General features: G+C 43.7%; 1 long non-coding RNA gene across 3 annotated transcripts in view; it reads left to right on the top strand.

Moving 5' to 3' along the window:
* Window positions 1–21,334, top strand: part of LOC307181196 — a 569,873-nt gene that overhangs the window by 249,564 nt on the left and 298,975 nt on the right. For all 3 annotated transcript variants that reach the window (XR_013826091.1, XR_013826092.1, XR_013826093.1), the window contains one exon: window positions 1,537–1,618. This is a non-coding gene — a long non-coding RNA (uncharacterized lncRNA). The remainder of the gene's footprint in view (window positions 1–1,536; window positions 1,619–21,334) is intronic.

Raw genomic sequence — 21,334 nt, 5'->3', positions numbered from 1 at the left:
TGACATAGATTTCATTGCTGAGTGATACTGCATTGTACGTAAGTACCACAACTTCTTTATCCATTTTTCACTTTCTGCGATGTTGAACTTGTACTGTAAACGAGGTTCTTGTAAACAGAGGCGTCCCAAACTTTGGGGTGGCTGTGTCTTTTTGATTTTAATTTCCCTAAGCTATAGGACCATAAGTGGCATTGCCCTAGGCTCTGTTGCTTTGTTTTTTAGATGTTTCAGGAAACACCATACACTTATCCCGAGTGTCTGTTGGCAATTTACATCCCGCCCATCAGCATAACAAGGCTCCCAGTTCTCCATGGCCTGTCCTGCCTTTCTGGATTTTACACTTTTTTCAGATGGCCCTTTTGACCGGGGGGAAGTGAGACTTCATTGTAGTGCAGATTTCCTTTGCAATCTTGCTTGGTTGGCCAAAAAGGGCGTATGCGTTTTTTCCTGAATATATTCAGGAAAAAACGCATACGCCCTTTTTGGCCAAGTGCATCATTGTGGACGTTCTGCCTCTTTTCCTATGCTTTCAATGCAATTCCAGTCTACCTCCTGAAATCGGTTTCCTGCAATTCTGCCCCGCTTTCAAGTCCTCTTGGCAGCCTTACTTCAGTCTATTTTTGGACGATAGCTGTCATTTATAACTCTGCAGGTTTGTGAATTACAGTGCCCCTGAGCTCCTTTCTTCAACTCGCTTTCTTGTGAGCTGGCCGCAACACCGCAGGATGGCTTCAAGCCCTAATCTGGTTCTGGCACGGCACGCTGAGCCTTTGGTTAATTCCTCTTCCTGGTGGGAAATGAGAGTTAAATTTGCCGGTTCAGACACCTCCAGCTAGTCTCTCATTGGTTCTCGCTATTCCTGTTCATCTTCCGCAGAAATTGCAAACTGGGCCAAACAGGAGGTTAAAGGGACTGACTCTCCAAGTGGGGAGAGTGTTAGTAAAGCGTCTGGAATGTTGCACCCGAGTACCAGGGTACGAAAACTGAGACATATTTGAACACGTCTCCCGATCACATGGTTGATCATACTCTAGGTTCCACATGCAAGTTTTAGCTGAAGGAAGAATACCTTAAACCTGGGTAGTTGAAACCCGTGGAATGGGTACCATGCAATATGACTTCAAAGGGTCTTCATTTGCTCACCGAACATCTCCAAACCTATCACTGCTGCGTTTATGCCCCTGTACACATGCTTGATTCTCTTTCGGAGACATTGCAATCCATAGGTTTTAAGATACTTACTAGTCAGGTACATTCTTAGGCGTTTAATATGCGGTGTTGAGTCCATTTCGTTGAGCAAGGAGTAGCTCTTGTCTATTCCATATTTGGCTTAAGGAACTTTATCTGTGCTCATTTCAATCTCTGGTTTTATGCAGCACCGCAACTCACCTTTACCCTTAAGCAAGCATAAGTTGGATTTCTAAATTTTAGACCCTGTTCTGTTCTGTAATTCAGTTCCTGTGTAGCCAAGTTTACATTCCGTGTATTACTGATATCTTATGATGTTTCTTTTTCTGTGTGACTTATTTCAGTTAGAATCATCATACCTAAATCCACTCATTGTGCTGCTAAGGGCCTGATGACACAGATTTCATTGCTGAGTGATATTGCTTTTTAAGTAAATACCACAACATCTTTATCCATTTTTCACTTTCTGCGATGTTGAACTTGTACTGTAAACGAGGTTCTTGTAAACAGAGGCATCCCAAACTTTGGGGTGGCTGTGTCTTTTTGATTTTAATTTCCCTAAGCTATAGGACCATAAGTGGAAGTACCCTAGGCTCTGTTGCTTTGTTTTTTAGATGTTTCAGGAAACACCATACACTTCTCCCGAGTGTCTGTTGGCAATTTACATCCCGCCCATCAGCATAACAAGGCTCCCAGTTCTCCATGGCCTGTCCTGCCTTTCTGGATTTTACACTTTTTTCAGATGGCCCTTTTGACCGGGGGGAAGTGAGACTTCATTGTAGTGCAGATTTCCTTTGCAAGCTTGCGTGGTTGGCCAAAAAGGGCGTATGCGTTTTTTCCTGAATATATTCAGGAAAAAACGCATACGCCTTCTTTGGCCAAGTGCATCATTGTGGACGTTCTGCCTCTTTTCCTATGCTTTCAATGCAATTCCAGTCTACCTCCTGAAATCGGTTTCCTGCAATTCTGCCCCGCTTTCAAGTCCTCTTGGCAGCCTTACTTCAGTCTATTTTTGGACGATAGCTGTCATTTATAACTCTGCAGGTTTGTGAATTACAGTGCCCCTGAGCTCCTTTCTTCAACTCGCTTTCTTTTGAGCTGGCCGCAACACCGCAGGATGGCTTCAGCCCCTAATCTGGTTCCGGCACGGCACGCTGAGCCTTTGGTTAATTCCTCTTCCTGGTGGGAAATGAGAGTTAAATTTGCCCGTCCAGACACCTCCAGCTAGTCTCTCATTGGTTCTCACTATTCCTGTTCATCTTCCGCAGAAATTGCAAACTGGGCCAAACAGGAGGTTAAAGGCGCTGACTCTCCAAGTCGGGAGAGTGTTAGTAAAGCGTCTGGAATGTTGCACCCGAGTACCAGGGTACGAAAACTGAGACATATTTGAACACATCTCCCGATCACATGGTTGATCATACTCTGGGTTCCACATGCATGTTTTAGCTGAAGGAAGAATACCTTAAACCTGGGTAGTTGAAACCCGTGGAATGGGTACCATGCAATATGACTTCAAAGGGTCTTCATTTGCTCACCAAACCTCTCCAATCCTATCACTGCTGCGTTTATGCCCCTGTACACATGCTTGATTCTCTTTCGGAGACATAGCAATCCATAGGTTTTAAGATACTTACAAGTCAGGTATATTCTTAGGCGTTTAATATGGGGTGTTGAGTCCATTTCGTTGAGCAAGGAGTAGCTCTTGTCTATTCCATATTTGGCTTAAGGAACTTTATCTGTGCTCATTTCAATCTCTGGTTTTATGCAGCACCCCAACTCACCTTTACCCTTAAGCAAGCATAAGTTGGTTTTCTAAGTTTGAGACCCTGTTCTGTTCTGTAATTCAGTTCCTGTGTAGCCAAGTTTACATTCCGTGTATTAGTGATATCTTATGATGTTTCTTTTTCTGTGTGACTTATTTCAGTTAGAAACATCGTACCTGAATCCACTCATTAAGCTGCTACGGGCCTGATGACAAAGATTTCATTGCTGAGTGATACTGCATTGTACGTAAGTACCACAACTTCTTTATCCATTTTTCACTTTCTGCGATATTGAACTTTTACAGTAAACGAGGTTCTTGTAAACAGAGGAGTCCCAAACTTTTGGGTGGCTGTGTCTTTTTGATTTAAATTTCCCTAAGCTATAGGACCATAAGTGGAAGTGCCCTAGGCTCTGTTGCTTTGTTTTTTAGATGTTTCAGGAAACACCATACACTTCTCAGGAGTGTCTGTTGACAATTTACATCCCGCCCATCAGCATAACAAAGCTCCCAGTTCTCCATGGCCTGTCCTGCCTTTCTGGATTTTACACCTTTTTCAGATGGCCCTTTTGACCGGGGGGAAGTGAGACTTCTTTGTAGTGCAGATTTCCTTTGCAAGCTTGCTTGGTTGGCCAAAAAGGGCGTATGCGTTTTTTCCTGAATATATTCAGGAAAAAACGCATACGCACTTTTTGGCCAAGTGCATCATTGTGGACGTTCTGCCTCTTTTCCTATGCTTTCAATGCAATTCCAGTCTACCTCCTGAAATCGGTTTCCTGCAATTCTGCCCCGCTTTCAAGTCCTCTTGGCAGCCTTACTTCAGTCTATTTTTGGACGATAGCTGTCATTTATAACTCTGCAGGTTTGTGAATTACAGTGCCCCTGAGCTCCTTTCTTCACCTCGCTTTCTTTTGAGCTGGCCGCAACACCGCAGGATGGCTTCAGGCCCTAATCTGGTTCTGGCACGGCATGCTGAGCCTTTGGTTAATTCATCATCCTGGTGGGAAATGAGAGTTAAATTTGCCCGTCCAGACACCTCCAGCTAGTCTCTCATTGGTTCTCGCTATTCCTGTTCATCTTCCGCAGAAATTGCAAACTGGGCCAAACAGGAGGTTAAAGGGACTGACTCTCCAAGTCGGGAGAGTGTTAGTAAAGCGTCTGGAATGTTGCACCCGAGTACCAGGGTATGAAAACTGAGACATATTTGAACACGTCTCCCGATCACATGGTTGATCATACTCTAGGTTCCACATGCATGTTTTAGCTGAAGGAAGAATACCTTAAACCTGGGTAGTTGAAACCCGTGGAATGGGTACCATGTAATATGACTTCAAAGGGTCTTCTCTTGCTCACCGAACCTCTCCAATCCTTTCACTGCTGTGTTTATGCCCCTGTACACACGCTTGATTCTCTTTTGGAGACATAGCAATCCATAGGTTTTAAGATACTTACTAGTCACGTACATTCTTAGGCGTTTAATATGGGGTGTTGAGTCCATTTCGCTGAGCAAGGAGTAGCTCTTGTCTATTCCATATTTGGCTTAAGGAAATTTATCTGTGCTCATTTCAATCTTTGGTTTTATGCAGCACTCCAACTCACCTTTCCCCTTAAGCAAGCATAAGTTGGTTTTCTAAATTTGAGACCCTGTTCTGTTTTGGAATTCAGTTCCTGTGTAGCCAAGTTTACATTCCGTGTATTAGTGATATTTTATGATGTTTCTTTTTCTGTGTGACTTATTTCAGTTAGAATCATCGTACCTGAATCCACTCATTATGCTGCTACGGGCCTGATGACATAGATTTCATTGCTGATTGATACTGCATTGTACGTAAGTACCACAAGTTCTTTATCCATTTTTCACTTTCTGTGATATTGAACTTGCACGGTAAACGAGGTTCTTGTAAACAGAGGCGTCCCAAACTTTGGGGTGGCTGTGTCTTTTTGATTTTAATTTCCCTAAGCTATAGGACCATAAGTGGAAGTGCCCTAGACTCTGTTGTTTTGTTTTTTCGATGTTTCAGGAAACACCATACACTTCTCCCGAGTTTCTGTTGGCAATTTACATCCCGCCCATCAGCATAACAAGGCTCCCAGTTCTCCATGGCCTGTCCTGCCTTTCTGGATTTTACACTTTTTTCAGATGGCCCTTTTGACCAGGGGGAAGTGAGACTTCATTGTAGTGCAGATTTCCTTTGCAAGTTTGCTTGGTTGGCCAAAAAGTGCGTATGCGTTTTTTCCTGAACATATTCAGGAAAAAACGCATACGCCCTTTTTGGCCAAGTGCATCATTGTGGACGTTCTGCCTCTTTTCCTATGCTTTCAATGCAATTCCAGTCTACCTCCTGAAATCGGTTTCCTGCAATTCTGCCCCGCTTTCAAGTCCTCTTGGCAGCCTTACTTCAGTCTATTTTTGGACGATAGCTGTCATTTATAACTCTGCAGGTTTGTGAATTACAGTGCCCCTGAGCTCCTTTCTTCAACTCGCTTTCTTGTGAGCTGGCCGCAACACCGCAGGATGTCTTCAGGCCCTAATCTGGTTCTGGCATGGCACGCTGAGCCTTTGGTTAATTCCTCTTCCTGGTGGGAAATGAGAGTTAAATTTGCCCATCCAGACACCTTCAGCTAGTCTCTCATTGGTTCTCGCTATTCCTGTTCATCTTCCACAGAAATTGCAAACTGGGCCAAACAGGAGGTTAAAGGGACTGACTCTCCAAGTGGGGAGAGTGTTAGTAAAGCGTCTGGAATGTTGCACCCGAGTACCAGGGTACGAAAACTGAGACATATTTGAACACGTCTCCCCATCACATGGTTGATCATACTCTAGGTTCCACATGCAAGTTTTAGCTGAAGGAAGAATACCTTAAACCTGGGTAGTTAAAACCCGTGGAATGGGTACCATGCAATATGACTTCAAAGGGTCTTCATTTGCTCACCGAACCTCTCCAATCCTATCACTCCTGCGTTTATGCCCCTGTACACACACTTGATTCCCTTTTGGAGACATAGCAATCCATAGGTTTTAAGATACTTACTAGTCAGGTACATTCTTAGGCGTTTAATATGGGGTATTGAGTCCATTTCGTTGAGCAAGGAGTAGCTCTTGTCTATTCCATATTTGGCTTAAGGAACTTTATCTGTGCTCATTTCAATCTCTGGTTTTATGCAGCACCCCAACTCACCTTTCCCCTTAAGCAAGCATAAGTTGGTTTTCTAAATTTGAGACCCTGTTCTGTTTGGAATTCAGTTCCTGTGTAGTCAAGTTTACATTCCGTGTATTAGTGATATCTTATGATGTTTCTTTTTCTGTGTGACTTATTTCAGTTAGAATCATCGTACCTGAATCCACTCATTATGCTGCTACGGGCCTGATGACATAGATTTCATTGCTGAGTGATACTGCATTGTACGTAAGTACCACAAGTTCTTTATCCATTTTTCACTTTCTGTGATATTGAACTTGTACGGTAAACGAGGTTCTTGTAAACAGAGGCGTCCCAAACTTTGGGGTGGCTGTGTCTTTTTGATTTTAATTTCCCTAAGCTATAGGACCATAAGTGGAAGTGCCCTAGGCTCTGTTGCTTTGTTTTTTAGATGTTTCAGGAAACACCATACACTTCTCCCGAGTGTCTGTGGCAATTTACATCCCGCCCATCAGCATAACAAGGCTCCCAGTTCTCCATGGCCTGTCCTGCCTTTCTGGATTTTACACTTTTTTCAGATGGCCCTTTTGACCGGGGGGAAGTGAGACTTCTTTGTAGTGCAGATTTCCTTTGCAAGCTTGCTTGGTTGGCCAAAAAGGGCGTATGCGTTTTTTCCTGAATATATTCAGGAAAAAACGCATACGCACTTTTTGGCCAAGTGCATCATTGTGGACGTTCTGCCTCTTTTCCTATGCTTTCAATGCAATTCCAGTCTACCTCCTGAAATCGGTTTCCTGCAATTCTGCCCCGCTTTCAAGTCCTCTTGGCAGCCTTACTTCAGTCTATTTTTGGACGATAGCTGTCATTTATAACTCTGCAGGTTTGTGAATTACAGTGCCCCTGAGCTCCTTTCTTCAACTCGCTTTCTTTTGAGCTGGCCGCAACACCGCAGGATGGCTTCAGGCCCTAATCTGGTTCTGGCACGGCACGCTGAGCCTTTGGTTAATTCATCTTCCTGGTGGGAAATGAGAGTTAAATTTGCCCGTCCAGACACCTCCAGCTAGTCTCTCATTGGTTCTCGCTATTCCTGTTCATCTTCCGCAGAAATTGCAAACTGGGCCAAACAGGAGGTTAAAGGGACTGACTCTCCAAGTCGGGAGAGTGTTAGTAAAGCGTCTGGAATGTTGCACCCGAGTACCAGGGTATGAAAACTGAGACATATTTGAACACGTCTCCCGATCACATGGTTGATCATACTCTAGGTTCCACATGCATGTTTTAGCTGAAGGAAGAATACCTTAAACCTGGGTAGTTGAAACCCGTGGAATGGGTACCATGTAATATGACTTCAAAGGGTCTTCTTTTGCTCACCGAACCTCTCCAATCCTTTCACTGCTGTGTTTATGCCCCTGTACACACGCTTGATTCTCTTTTGGAGACATAGCAATCCATAGGTTTTAAGATACTTACTAGTCACGTACATTCTTAGGCGTTTAATATGGGGTGTTGAGTCCATTTCGCTGAGCAAGGAGTAGCTCTTGTCTATTCCATATTTGGCTTAAGGAAATTTATCTGTGCTCATTTCAATCTTTGGTTTTATGCAGCACCCCAACTCACCTTTCCCCTTAAGCAAGCATAAGTTGGTTTTCTAAATTTGAGACCCTGTTCTGTTTTGGAATTCAGTTCCTGTGTAGCCAAGTTTACATTCCGTGTATTAGTGATATTTTATGATGTTTCTTTTTCTGTGTGACTTATTTCAGTTAGAATCATCGTACCTGAATCCACTCATTATGCTGCTATGGGCCTGATGACATAGATTTCATTGCTGATTGATACTGCATTGTACGTAAGTACCACAAGTTCTTTATCCATTTTTCACTTTCTGTGATATTGAACTTGCACGGTAAACGAGGTTCTTGTAAACAGAGGCGTCCCAAACTTTGGGGTGGCTGTGTCTTTTTGATTTTAATTTCCCTAAGCTATAGGACCATAAGTGGAAGTGCCCTAGACTCTGTTGTTTTGTTTTTTCGATGTTTCAGGAAACACCATAAACTTCTCCCGAGTTTCTGTTGGCAATTTACATCCCGCCCATCAGCATAACAAGGCTCCCAGTTCTCCATGGCCTGTCCTGCCTTTCTGGATTTTACACTTTTTTCAGATGGCCCTTTTGACCGGGGGGAAGTGAGACTTCATTGTAGTGCAGATTTCCTTTGCAAGTTTGCTTGGTTGGCCAAAAAGGGCGTATGCGTTTTTTCCTGAACATATTCAGGAAAAAACGCATACGCCCTTTTTGGCCAAGTGCATCATTGTGGACGTTCTGCCTCTTTTCCTATGCTTTCAATGCAATTCCAGTCTACCTCCTGAAATCGGTTTCCTGCAATTCTGCCCCGCTTTCAAGTCCTCTTGGCAGCCTTACTTCAGTCTATTTTTGGACGATAGCTGTCATTTATAACTCTGCAGGTTTGTGAATTACAGTGCCCCTGAGCTCCTTTCTTCAACTCGCTTTCTTTTGAGCTGGCCGCAACACCGCAGGATGGCTTCAGGCCCTAATCTGGTTCTGGCACGGCACGCTGAGCCTTTGGTTAATTCATCTTCCTGGTGGGAAATGAGAGTTAAATTTGCCCGTCCAGACACCTCCAGCTAGTCTCTCATTGGTTCTCGCTATTCCTGTTCATCTTCCGCAGAAATTGCAAACTGGGCCAAACAGGAGGTTAAAGGGACTGACTCTCCAAGTCGGGAGAGTGTTAGTAAAGCGTCTGGAATGTTGCACCCGAGTACCAGGGTATGAAAACTGAGACATATTTGAACACGTCTCCCGATCACATGGTTGATCATACTCTAGGTTCCACATGCATGTTTTAGCTGAAGGAAGAATACCTTAAACCTGGGTAGTTGAAACCCGTGGAATGGGTACCATGTAATATGACTTCAAAGGGTCTTCTTTTGCTCACCGAACCTCTCCAATCCTTTCACTGCTGTGTTTATGCCCCTGTACACACGCTTGATTCTCTTTTGGAGACATAGCAATCCATAGGTTTTAAGATACTTACTAGTCACGTACATTCTTAGGCGTTTAATATGGGGTGTTGAGTCCATTTCGCTGAGCAAGGAGTAGCTCTTGTCTATTCCATATTTGGCTTAAGGAAATTTATCTGTGCTCATTTCAATCTCTGGTTTTATGCAGCACCCCAAATCACCTTTCCCCTTAAGCAAGCATAAGTTGGTTTTCTAAATTTGAGACCCTGTTCTGTTTTGGAATTCAGTTCCTGTGTAGCCAAGTTTACATTCCGTGTATTAGTGATATTTTATGATGTTTCTTTTTCTGTGTGACTTATTTCAGTTAGAATCATCGTACCTGAATCCACTCATTATGCTGCTATGGGCCTGATGACATAGATTTCATTGCTGATTGATACTGCATTGTACGTAAGTACCACAAGTTCTTTATCCATTTTTCACTTTCTGTGATATTGAACTTGCACGGTAAACGAGGTTCTTGTAAACAGAGGCGTCCCAAACTTTGGGGTGGCTGTGTCTTTTTGATTTTAATTTCCCTAAGCTATAGGACCATAAGTGGAAGTGCCCTAGACTCTGTTGTTTTGTTTTTTCGATGTTTCAGGAAACACCATAAACTTCTCCCGAGTTTCTGTTGGCAATTTACATCCCGCCCATCAGCATAACAAGGCTCCCAGTTCTCCATGGCCTGTCCTGCCTTTCTGGATTTTACACTTTTTTCAGATGGCCCTTTTGACCGGGGGGAAGTGAGACTTCATTGTAGTGCAGATTTCCTTTGCAAGTTTGCTTGGTTGGCCAAAAAGGGCGTATGCGTTTTTTCCTGAACATATTCAGGAAAAAACGCATACGCCCTTTTTGGCCAAGTGCATCATTGTGGACGTTCTGCCTCTTTTCCTATGCTTTCAATGCAATTCCAGTCTACCTCCTGAAATCGGTTTCCTGCAATTCTGCCCCGCTTTCAAGTCCTCTTGGCAGCCTTACTTCAGTCTATTTTTGGACGATAGCTGTCATTTATAACTCTGCAGGTTTGTGAATTACAGTGCCCCTGAGCTCCTTTCTTCAACTCGCTTTCTTGTGAGCTGGCCGCAACACCGCAGGATGTCTTCAGGCCCTAATCTGGTTCTGGCACGGCACGCTGAGCCTTTGGTTAATTCCTCTTCCTGGTGGGAAATGAGAGTTAAATTTGCCCATCCAGACACCTTCAGCTAGTCTCTCATTGGTTCTCGCTATTCCTGTTCATCTTCCACAGAAATTGCAAACTGGGCCAAACAGGAGGTTAAAGGGACTGACTCTCCAAGTGGGGAGAGTGTTAGTAAAGCGTCTGGAATGTTGCACCCGAGTACCAGGGTACGAAAACTGAGACATATTTGAACACGTCTCCCGATCACATGGTTGATCATACTCTAGGTTCCACATGCAAGTTTTAGCTGAAGGAAGAATACCTTAAACCTGGGTAGTTAAAACCCATGGAATGGGTACCATGTAATATGACTTCCAAGGGTCTTCTTTTGCTCACCAAACCTCTCCAATCCTTTCACTGCTGTGTTTATGCCCCTGTACACATGCTTCATTCTCTTTCGGAGACATAGCAATCCATAGGTTTTAAGATACTTACTAGTCAGGTACATTCTTAGGCGTTTAATATGCGGTGTCGAGTCCATTTCGTTGAGCAAGCAGTAGCTCTTGTCTATTCCATATTTGGCTTAAGGAACTTTATCTGTGCTCATTTCGATCTCTGGTTTTATGCAGCACCCCAACTCACCTTTCCCCTTAAGCAAGCATAAGTTGGTTTTCTAAATTTGAGACCCTGTTCTGTTCTGTAATTCAGTTCCTGTGTAGCCAAGTTTACATTCCGTGTATTAGTGATATCTTATGATGTTTCTTTTTCTGTGTGATTTATTTCAGTTAGAAACATCGTACCTGAATCCACTCATTAAGCTGCTACGGGCCTGATGACAAAGATTTCATTGCTGAGTGATACTGCATTGTACGTAAGTACCACAACTTCTTTATCCATTTTTCACTTTCTGCGATATTGAACTTTTACAGTAAACGAGGTTCTTGTAAACAGAGGAGTCCCAAACTTTTGGGTGGCTGTGTCTTTTTGATTTAAATTTCCCTAAGCTATAGGACCATAAGTGGAAGTGCCCTAGGCTCTGTTGCTTTGTTTTTTAGATGTTTCAGGAAACACCATACACTTCTCAGGAGTGTCTGTTGACAATTTACATCCCGCCCATCAGCATAACAAAGCTCCCAGTTCTCCATGGCCTGTCCTGCCTTTCTGGATTTTACACCTTTTTCAGATGGCCCTTTTGACCGGGGGGAAGTGAGACTTCTTTGTAGTGCAGATTTCCTTTGCAAGCTTGCTTGGTTGGCCAAAAAGGGCGTATGCGTTTTTTCCTGAATATATTCAGGAAAAAACGCATACGCACTTTTTGGCCAAGTGCATCATTGTGGACGTTCTGCCTCTTTTCCTATGCTTTCAATGCAATTCCAGTCTACCTCCTGAAATCGGTTTCCTGCAATTCTGCCCTGCTTTCAAGTCCTCTTGGCAGCCTTACTTCAGTCTATTTTTGGACGATAGCTGTCATTTATAACTCTGCAGGTTTGTGAATTACAGTGCCCCTGAGATCCTTTCTTCAACTCGCTTTCTTTTGAGCTGGCCGCAACACCGCAGGATGGCTTCAGGCCCTAATCTGGTTCTGGCACGGCACGCTGAGCCTTTGGTTAATTCATCTTCCTGGTGGGAAATGAGAGTTAAATTTGCCCGTCCAGACACCTCCAGCTAGTCTCTCATTGGTTCTCGCTATTCCTGTTCATCTTCCGCAGAAATTGCAAACTGGGCCAAACAGGAGGTTAAAGGGACTGACTCTCCAAGTCGGGAGAGTGTTAGTAAAGCGTCTGGAATGTTGCACCCGAGTACCAGGGTATGAAAACTGAGACATATTTGAACACGTCTCCCGATCACATGGTTGATCATACTCTAGGTTCCACATGCATGTTTTAGCTGAAGGAAGAATACCTTAAACCTGGGTAGTTGAAACCCGTGGAATGGGTACCATGTAATATGACTTCAAAGGGTCTTCTTTTGCTCACCGAACCTCTCCAATCCTTTCACTGCTGTGTTTATGCCCCTGTACACACGCTTGATTCTCTTTTGGAGACATAGCAATCCATAGGTTTTAAGATACTTACTAGTCACGTACATTCTTAGGCGTTTAATATGGGGTGTTGAGTCCATTTCGTTGAGCAAGGAGTAGCTCTTGTCTATTCCATATTTGGCTTAAGGAACTTTATCTGTGCTCATTTCTATCTTTGGTTTTATGCAGCACCCCAACTCACCTTTCCCCTTAAGCAAGCATAAGTTGGTTTTCTAAATTTGAGACCCTGTTCTGTTTTGGAATTCAGTTCCTGTGTAGCCAAGTTTACATTCCGTGTATTACTGATATATTATGATGTTTCTTTTTCTGTGTGACTTATTTCAGTTAGAATCATCGTACCTGAATCCACTCATTATGCTGCTACGGGCCTGATGACATAGATTTCATTGCTGAGTGATACTGCATTGTACGTAAGTACCACAAGTTCGTTATCCATTTTTCACTTTCTGTGATATTGAACTTGCACGGTAAACGAGGTTCTTGTAAACAGAGGCGTCCCAAACTTTGCGGTGGCTGTGTCTTTTTGATTTTAATTTCCCTAAGCTATAGGACCATAAGTGGAAGTGCCCTAGGCTCTGTTGTTTTGTTTTTTCGATGTTTCAGGAAACACCATACACTTCTCCCGAGTTTCTGTTGGCAATTTACATCCCGCCCATCAGCATAACAAGGCTCCCAGTTCTCCATGGCCTGTCCTGCCTTTCTGGATTTTACACTTTTTTCAGATGGCCCTTTTGACCGGGGGGAAGTGAGACTTCTTTGTAGTGCAGATTTCCTTTGCAAGTTTGCTTGGTTGGCCAAAAAGGGCGTATGCGTTTTTTCCTGAACATATTCAGGAAAAAACGCATACGCCCTTTTTGGCCAAGTGCATCATTGTGGACGTTCTGCCTCTTTTCCTATGCTTTCAATGCAATTCCAGTCTACCTCCTGAAATCGGTTTCCTGCAATTCTGCCCCGCTTTCAAGTCCTCTTGGCAGCCTTACTTCAGTCTATTTTTGGACGATAGCTGTCATTTATAACTCTGCAGGTTTGTGAATTACAGTGCCCCTGAGCTCCTTTCTTCAACTCGCTTTCTTGTGAGCTGGCCGCAACACCGCAGGATGTCTTCAGGCCCTAATCTGTTTCTGGCACGGCACGCTGAGCCTTTGGTTAATTCCTCTTCCTGGTGGGAAATGAGAGTTAAATTTGCCCATCCAGACACCTTCAGCTAGTCTCTCATTGGTTCTCGCTATTCCTGTTCATCTTCCACAGAAATTGCAAACTGGGCCAAACAGGAGGTTAAAGGGACTGACTCTCCAAGTGGGGAGAGTGTTAGTAAAGCGTCTGGAATGTTGCACCCGAGTACCAGGGTACGAACACTGAGACATATTTGAACACGTCTCCCGATCACATGGTTGATCATACTCTAGGTTCCACATGCAAGTTTTAGCTGAAGGAAGAATACCTTAAACCTGGGTAGTTAAAACCCGTGGAATGGGTACCATGTAATATGACTTCAAAGGGTCTTCTTTTGCTCACCGAACCTCTCCAATCCTTTCACTGCTGTGTTTATGCCCCTGTACACATGGTTCATTCTCTTTCGGAGACATAGCAATACATAGGTTTTAAGATACTTACTAGTCAGGTACATTCTTAGGCGTTTAATATGCGGTGTCGAGTCCATTTCGCTGAGCAAGCAGTAGCTCTTGTCTATTCCATATTTGGCTTAAGGAACTTTATCTGTGCTCATTTCGATCTCTGGTTTTATGCAGCACCCCAACTCACCTTTCCCCTTAAGCAAGCATAAGTTGGTTTTCTAAATCTGAGACCCTGTTCTGTTCTGTAATTCAGTTCCTGTGTAGCCAAGTTTACATTCCGTGTATTACTGATATCTTATGATGTTTCTTTTTCTGTGTGACTTATTTCAGTTAGAATCATCATACCTGAATCCACTCATTGTGCTGCTAAGGGCCTGATGACATAGATTTCATTGCTGAGTGATATTGCTTTGTAAGTAAATACCACAACTTCTTTATCCATTTTTCACTTTCTGCGATGTTGAACTTGTACGGTAAACGAGGTTCTTGTAAACAGAGGCGTCCCAAATTTTGGGGTGGCTGTGTCTTTTTGATTTTAATTTCCCTAAGCTATAGGACCATAAGTGGAAGTGCCCTAGACTCTGTTGCTTTGTTTTTTCGATGTTTCAGGAAACACCATACACTTCTCCTGAGTGTCTGTTGGCAATTTACATCCCGCCCTTCAGCATAACAAGGCTCCCAGTTCTCCATGGCCTGTCCTGCCTTTCTGGATTTTACACTTTTTTCAGATGGCCCTTTTGACCGGGGGGGAAGTGAGACTTCATTGTAGTGCAGATTTCCTTTGCAAGTTTGCTTGGTTGGCCAAAAAGGGCGTATGCGTTTTTACCTGAATATATTCAGGAAAAAACGCATTCGCCCTTTTTGGCCAAGTGCATCATTGTGGACGTTCTGCCTCTTTTCCTATGCTTTCAATGCAATTCCAGTCTACCTCCTGAAATCGGTTTCCTGCAATCCTGCCCCGCTTTCAAGTCCTCTTGGTAGCCTTACTTCAGTCTATTTTTGGACGATAGCTGTCATTTATAACTCTGCAGGTTTGTGAATTACAGTGCCCCTGAGCTCCTTTCTTCAACTCGCTTTCTTGTGAGCTGGCCGCAACACCGCAGGATGGCTTCAGGCCCTAATCTGGTTCCGGCACGGCACGCTGAGCCTTTGGTTAATTCCTCTTCCTGGTGGGATGTGAGTGTTAAATTTGCCCGTGAGGACACCTCCAGCTAGTCTCTCACTGGTTCTCGCTATTCCTGTTCATCTTCCGCAGAAATTGCAAACTGGGCCAAACAGGAGATTTAAGGGATTGACTCTGAAGTCGGGAGAGTGTTAGTAAAGCGTCTGGAATGTTGCACCCGAGTACCAGGGGAAGAAAACTGAGACATATTTGAACACGTCTCCCGTTCACACGGTTGATCATACTCTGGGTTCCACATGCATGTTTTAGCTGAAGGAAGATTACCTGAAACCTGCAGAGTTGAGACCCGTGGAATGGGTACCATGCAATATGACTTCAAAGGGTCTTCATTTGCTCACCGAACCTCTCCAATCCTATCACTGCTACGTTTATGCCCCTGTACACACGCTTGATTCTCTTTTGGAGACATAGCAATCCATAGGTTTTAAGATACTTACTAGTCAGGTACATTCTTAGGCGTTTAATATGGGGTGTTGAGTCCATTTCTTTGAGCAAGGAGTAGCTCTTGTCTATTCCATATTTGGCTTAAGGAACTTTATCTGTGCTCATTTCAATCTCTGGTTTTATGCAGCACCCCAACTCACCTTTCCCCTTAAGCAAGCATAAGTTGGCTTTCTAAATTTGAGACCCTGTTCTGTTCTGTAATTCAGTTCCTGTGTAGCCAAGTTTCCATTCCGTGTATTACTGATATCTTATGATGTTTCTTTTTCTGTGTGACTTATTTCAGTTAGCATCATCGTACCTGAATCCACTCATTATGCTGCCACGGGCCTGATGACATAGATTTCATTGCTGAGTGATACTGCATTGTACGTAAGTACCACAAGTTCTTTATCCATTTTTCACTTTCTGTGATATTGAACTTGTACGGTAAACGAGGTTCTTGTAAACAGAGGCGTCCCAAACTTTGGGGTGGCTGTGTCTTTTTGATTTTAATTTCCCTAAGCTATAGGACCATAAGTGGAAGTGCCCTAGGCTCTGTTGCTTTGTTTTTTAGATGTTTCAGGAAACACCATACACTTCTCCGGAGTGTCTGTTGGCAATTTACATCCCGCCCATCAGCATAACAAGTCTCCCAGTTGTCCATGGCCTGTCCTGCCTTTCTGGATTTTACACTTTTTTCAGATGGCCCTTTTGACCGGGGGGAAGTGAGACTTCATTGTAGTGCAGATTTCCTTTGCAAGTTTGCTTGTTTGGCCAAAAAGGGCGTATGCGTTTTTTCCTGAATATATTCAGGAAAAAATGCATACGCCCTTTTTGGCCAAGTGCATCATTGTGGACGTTCTGCCTCTTTTCCTATGCTTTCAATGCAATTCCAGTCTACCTCCTGAAATCGGTTTCCTGCAATTCTGCCCCGCTTTCAAGTCCTCTTGGCAGCCTTACTTCAGTATATTTTTGGACGATAGCTGTCATTTATAACTCTGCAGGTTTGTGAATTACAGTGCCCCTGAGCTCCTTTCTTCAACTCACTTTCTTGTGACCTGGCCGCCACACTGCAGGATTGCTTGAGGCCCTAATCTGGTACCAGCTCGGCACGCTGAGCCTTTGGTTAATTCCTCTTCCTGGTCGGAAATGAGAGTTAAATTTGCCCGTCCAGACACCTCAATCTAGTCTCCCATTGGTTCTCCCTATTCCTGTTCATCTTCCGCAGAAATTGCAAACTGGGCCAAACAGGAGGTTAAAGGTGCTGACTCTCCAAGTGGGGAGAGTGTTAATAAAGCATCTGGAATGTTGCACCCGAGTACCAGGGGAGGAAAACTGAGACATATTTGAACACGTCTCCCGTTCACACAGTTGATCATACTCTGGGTTCCACATGCATGTTTTAGCTGAAGGAAGAATACCTGAAACCTGCAGAGTTGAGACCCGTGTAATGGGTACCATGCAATATGACTTCAAAGTGTCTTCATTTGCTCACCGAACCTCTCCAATCCTATCACTCCTGCGTTTATGCCCCTGTACACACGCTTGATTCCCTTTTGGAGACATAGCAATCCATAGGTTTTAAGATACTTACTAGTCAGGTACATTCTTAGGCGTTTAATATGGGGTGTTGAGTCCATTTCGTTGAGCAAGGAGTAGCTCTTGTCTATTCCATATTTGGCTTAAGGAACTTTATCTGTGCTCATTTCAATCTCTGGTTTTATGCAGCACCCCAACTCACCTTTCCCCTTAAGCAAGCATAAGTTGGTTTTCTAAATTTGAGACCCTGTTCTGTTTGGAATTCAGTTCCTGTGTAGCCAAGTTTACATTCCGTGTATTACTGATATCTTATGATGTTTCTTTTTCTGTGTGACTTATTTCAGTTAGAATCATCGTACCTGAATCCACTCATTATGCTGCTACGGGCCTGATGACATAGATTTCATTGCTGAGTGATACTGCATTGTACGTAAGTACCACAAGTTCTTTATCCATTTTTCACTTTCTGTGATATTGAACTTGTACGGTAAACGAGGTTCTTGTAAACAGAGGCGTCCCAAACTTTGGGGTGGCTGTGTCTTTTTGATTTTAATTTCCCTAAGCTATAGGACCATAAGTGGAAGTGCCCTAGGCTCTGTTGCTTTGTTTTTTAGATGTTTCAGGAAACACCATACACTTCTCCCGAGTGTCTGTGGCAATTTACATCCCGCCCATCAGCATAACAAGGCTCCCAGTTCTCCATGGCCTGTCCTGCCTTTCTGGATTTTACACTTTTTTCAGATGGCCCTTTTGACCGGGGGGAAGTGAGACTTCATTGTAGTGCAGATTTCCTTTGCAAGCTTGCTTGGTTGGCCAAAAAGGGCATATGCGTTTTTTCCTGAATATATTCAGGAAAAAACGCATACGCCCTTTTTGGCCAAGTGCATCATTGTGGACGTTCTGCCTCTTTTCCTATGCTTTCAATGCAATTCCAGTCTACCTCCTGAAATCGGTTTCCTGCAATTCTGCCCCGCTTTCAAGTCCTCTTGGCAGCCTTACTTCAGTCTATTTTTGGACGATAGCTGTCATTTATAACTCTGCAGGTTTGTGAATTACAGTGCCCCTGAGCTCCTTTCTTCAACTCGCTTTCTTGTGACCTGGCCGCAACACCGCAGGATGGCTTCAGGCCCTAATCTGGTTCCGGCACGGCACGCTGAGCCTTTGGTTAATTCCTCTTGCTGGTGGGATGTGAGTGTTAAATTTGCCCGTCCAGACACCTCCAGCTAGTCTCCATTGGTTCTCGCTATTCCTGTTCATCTTCCGCAGAAATTGCAAACAGGGCCAAACAGGAGGTTAAAGTCGCTGACACTCCAAGTGGGGAGAGTGTTAGTAAAGCGTCTGGAATGTTGCACCCGAGTACCAGGGGAGGAAAACTGAGACATATTTGAACACGTCTCCCGTTCACATGGTTGATCATACTTGGTTTCCACATGCATGTTTTAGCTGAATGAAGAATACCTTAAACCTGGAGCATTGAGACCCGTGTAATGGGTACCATGCAATATGACTTCAAAGGGTCTTCATTTGCTCACCGAACCTCTCCAATCCTATCACTGCTACGTTTATGCCCCTGTACACATGCTTGATTCTCTTTTGGAGACATAGCAATCCATAAGTTTTACGATACTTACTAGTCAGGTACATTCTTAGGCGTTTAATATGCGGTGTTGAGTCCATTTCGTTGAGCAAGGAGTAGCTCTTGTCTATTCCATATTTGACTTAAGGAACTTTATCTGTGCTCATTTCAATCTCTGGTTTTATGCAGCACCCCAACTCACCTTTACCCTTAAGCAAGAATAAGTTGGTTTTCTAAATTTGAGAGCCTGTTCTGTTCTGTAATTCAGTTCCTGTGTAGCCAAGTTTACATTCCGTGTATTACTGATACCTTATGATGTTTCTTTTTCTGTGTGACTTATTTCAGTTAGAATCATCATACCTGAATCCACTCATTGTGCTGCTAAGGGCCTGATGACACAGATTTCATTGCTGAGTGATATTGCTTTGTAAGTAAATACCACAACTTCTTTATCCATTTTTCACTTTCTGCGATGTTGAACTTGTACTGTAAACGAGGTTCTTGTAAACAGAGCCGTTCCAAACTTTGGGGTGGCTGTGTCTTTTTGATTTTAATTTCCCTAAGCTATAGGACCATAAGTGGAAGTGCCCTAGGCTCTGTTGCTTTGTGTTTTAGATGTTTCAGGAAACACCATACACTTCTCCCGAGTGGTTGTTGGCAATTTACATCCCGCCCATCAGCATAACAAGGCTCCCAGTTCTCCATGGCCTGTCCTGCCTTTCTGGATTTTACACTTTTTTCAGATGGCCCTTTTGACCGGGGGGAAGTGAGACTTCATTGTAGTGCAGATTTCCTTTGCAAGCTTGCTTGGTTGGCCAAAAAGGGCGTATGCGTTTTTTCCTGAATATATTCAGGAAAAAACGCATATGCCCTTTTTGGCCAAGTGCATCATTGTGGACGTTCTGCCTCTTTTCCTATGCTTTCAATGCAATTCCAGTCTACCTCCTGAAATCGGTTTCCTGCAATTCTGCCCCGCTTTCAAGTCCTCTTGGCAGCCTTACTTCAGTCTATTTTTGGACGATAGCTGTCATTTATAACTCTGCAGGTTTGTGAATTACAGTGCCCCTGAGCTCCTTTCTTCAACTCGCTTTCTTGTGACCTGGCCGCAGCACCGCAGGATGGCTTCAGGCCCTAATCTGGTTCCGGTACGGCACGCTGAGCCTTTGGTTATTTCCTCTTCCTGTTGGGAAATGAGAGTTAAATTTGCCCGTCCAGACACCTCCAGCTAGCCTCTCATTGGTTCTCGCTATTCCTGTTCATCTTCCGCAGAAATTGCAAACTGTGCCAAACAGGAGGTTAAAGGCGCTGACTCTCCAAGTGGGGAGAGTGTTAGTAAAGCGTCTGGAATGTTGCACCCGAGTACCAGGGGAGGAAAACTGAGACATATTTGAACACGTCTCCCGATCACATGGTTGATCATACTCTAGGTTCCACATGCATGTTTTAGCTGAAGGAAGAATACCTTAAACCTGGGTAGTTGAAACCCGTGGAATGGGTACCATGCAATATGACTTCAAAGGGTCTGCATTTGCTCACCGAACCTCTCCAATCCTATCACTGCTGCGTTTATGCCCCTGTACACATGCTTGATTCTCTTTCAGAGACATAGCAATCCATAGGTTTTAAGATACTTCTAGTCAGGTACATTCTTAGGCGTTTAATATGCGGTGTTGAGTCCATTTCGTTGAGCAAGGAGTAGCTCTTGTCTATTCCATATTTGGCTTAAGGAACTTTATCTGTGCTCATTTCAATCTCTGGTTTTTATGCAGCACGCCAACTCACCTTTCCCCTTAAGCAAGCATAAGTTGGTTTTCTAAATTTGAGACCCTCTTCTGTTCTGTAATTCAGTTCCTGTGTAGCCAAGTTTACATTCCGTGTATTACTGATATCTTATGATGTTTCTTTTTCTGTGTGACTTATTTCAGTTAGAATCATCATACCTGAATCCACTCATTGTGCTGCTAAGGGCCTGATGACATAGATTTCATTGCTGAGTGATATTGCTTTGTAAGTGAATACCACAACTTCTTTATCCATTTTTCACTTTCTGCGATGTTGAACTTGTACTGTAAACGAGGTTCTTGTAAACAGAGCGGTTCCAAACTTTGGGGTGGCTGTGTCTTTTTTATTTTAATTTCCCTAAGCTATAGGACCATAAGTGGCAGTGCCCTAGGCTCTGTTGCTTTCTTTTTAGATGTTTCAGGAAACACCATACACTTCTCCCGAGTGTCTGTTGGCAATTTACATCCCACCCATCAGCATAACAAGGCTCCCAGTTCTCCATGGCCTGTCCTGCCTTTCTGGATTTTACACTTTTTTCAGATGGCCCTTTTGACCGGGGGGAAGTGAGACTTCATTGTAGTGCAGATTTCCTTTGCAAGCTTGCTTGGTTGGCCAAAAAGGGCGTATGCATTTTTTCCTGAATATATTCAGGAAAAAACTCATACGCACTTTTTCGCCAAGTGCATCATTGTGGACGTTCTGCCTCTTTTCCTATGCTTTCAATGCAATTCCAGTCTACCTCCTGAAATCGGTTTCCTGCAATTCTGCCCCGCTTTCAAGTCCTCTTGGCAGCCTTACTTCAGTGTATTTTTGGACGATAGCTGTCATTTATAACTCTGCAGGTTTGTGAATTACAGTGCCCCTGAGCTCCTTTCTTCAACTCGCTTTCTTGTGATCTGGCCGCAACACCGCAGGATGGCTTCAGTCCCTAATCTGGTTTGGCACGGCACGCTGAGCCTTTGGTTAATTCCTCTTCCTGGTGGGAAATGAG

The sequence above is a fragment of the Stenella coeruleoalba genome, assembly GCF_951394435.1.
Source record: "Stenella coeruleoalba genome assembly, contig: scaffold_138, whole genome shotgun sequence".
NCBI classification, from domain to species: Eukaryota; Metazoa; Chordata; class Mammalia; order Artiodactyla; family Delphinidae; genus Stenella; species Stenella coeruleoalba.
Note: the sequence above shows the minus strand (reverse complement) of the source record. Positions and strands in the feature narration are given on the sequence as shown.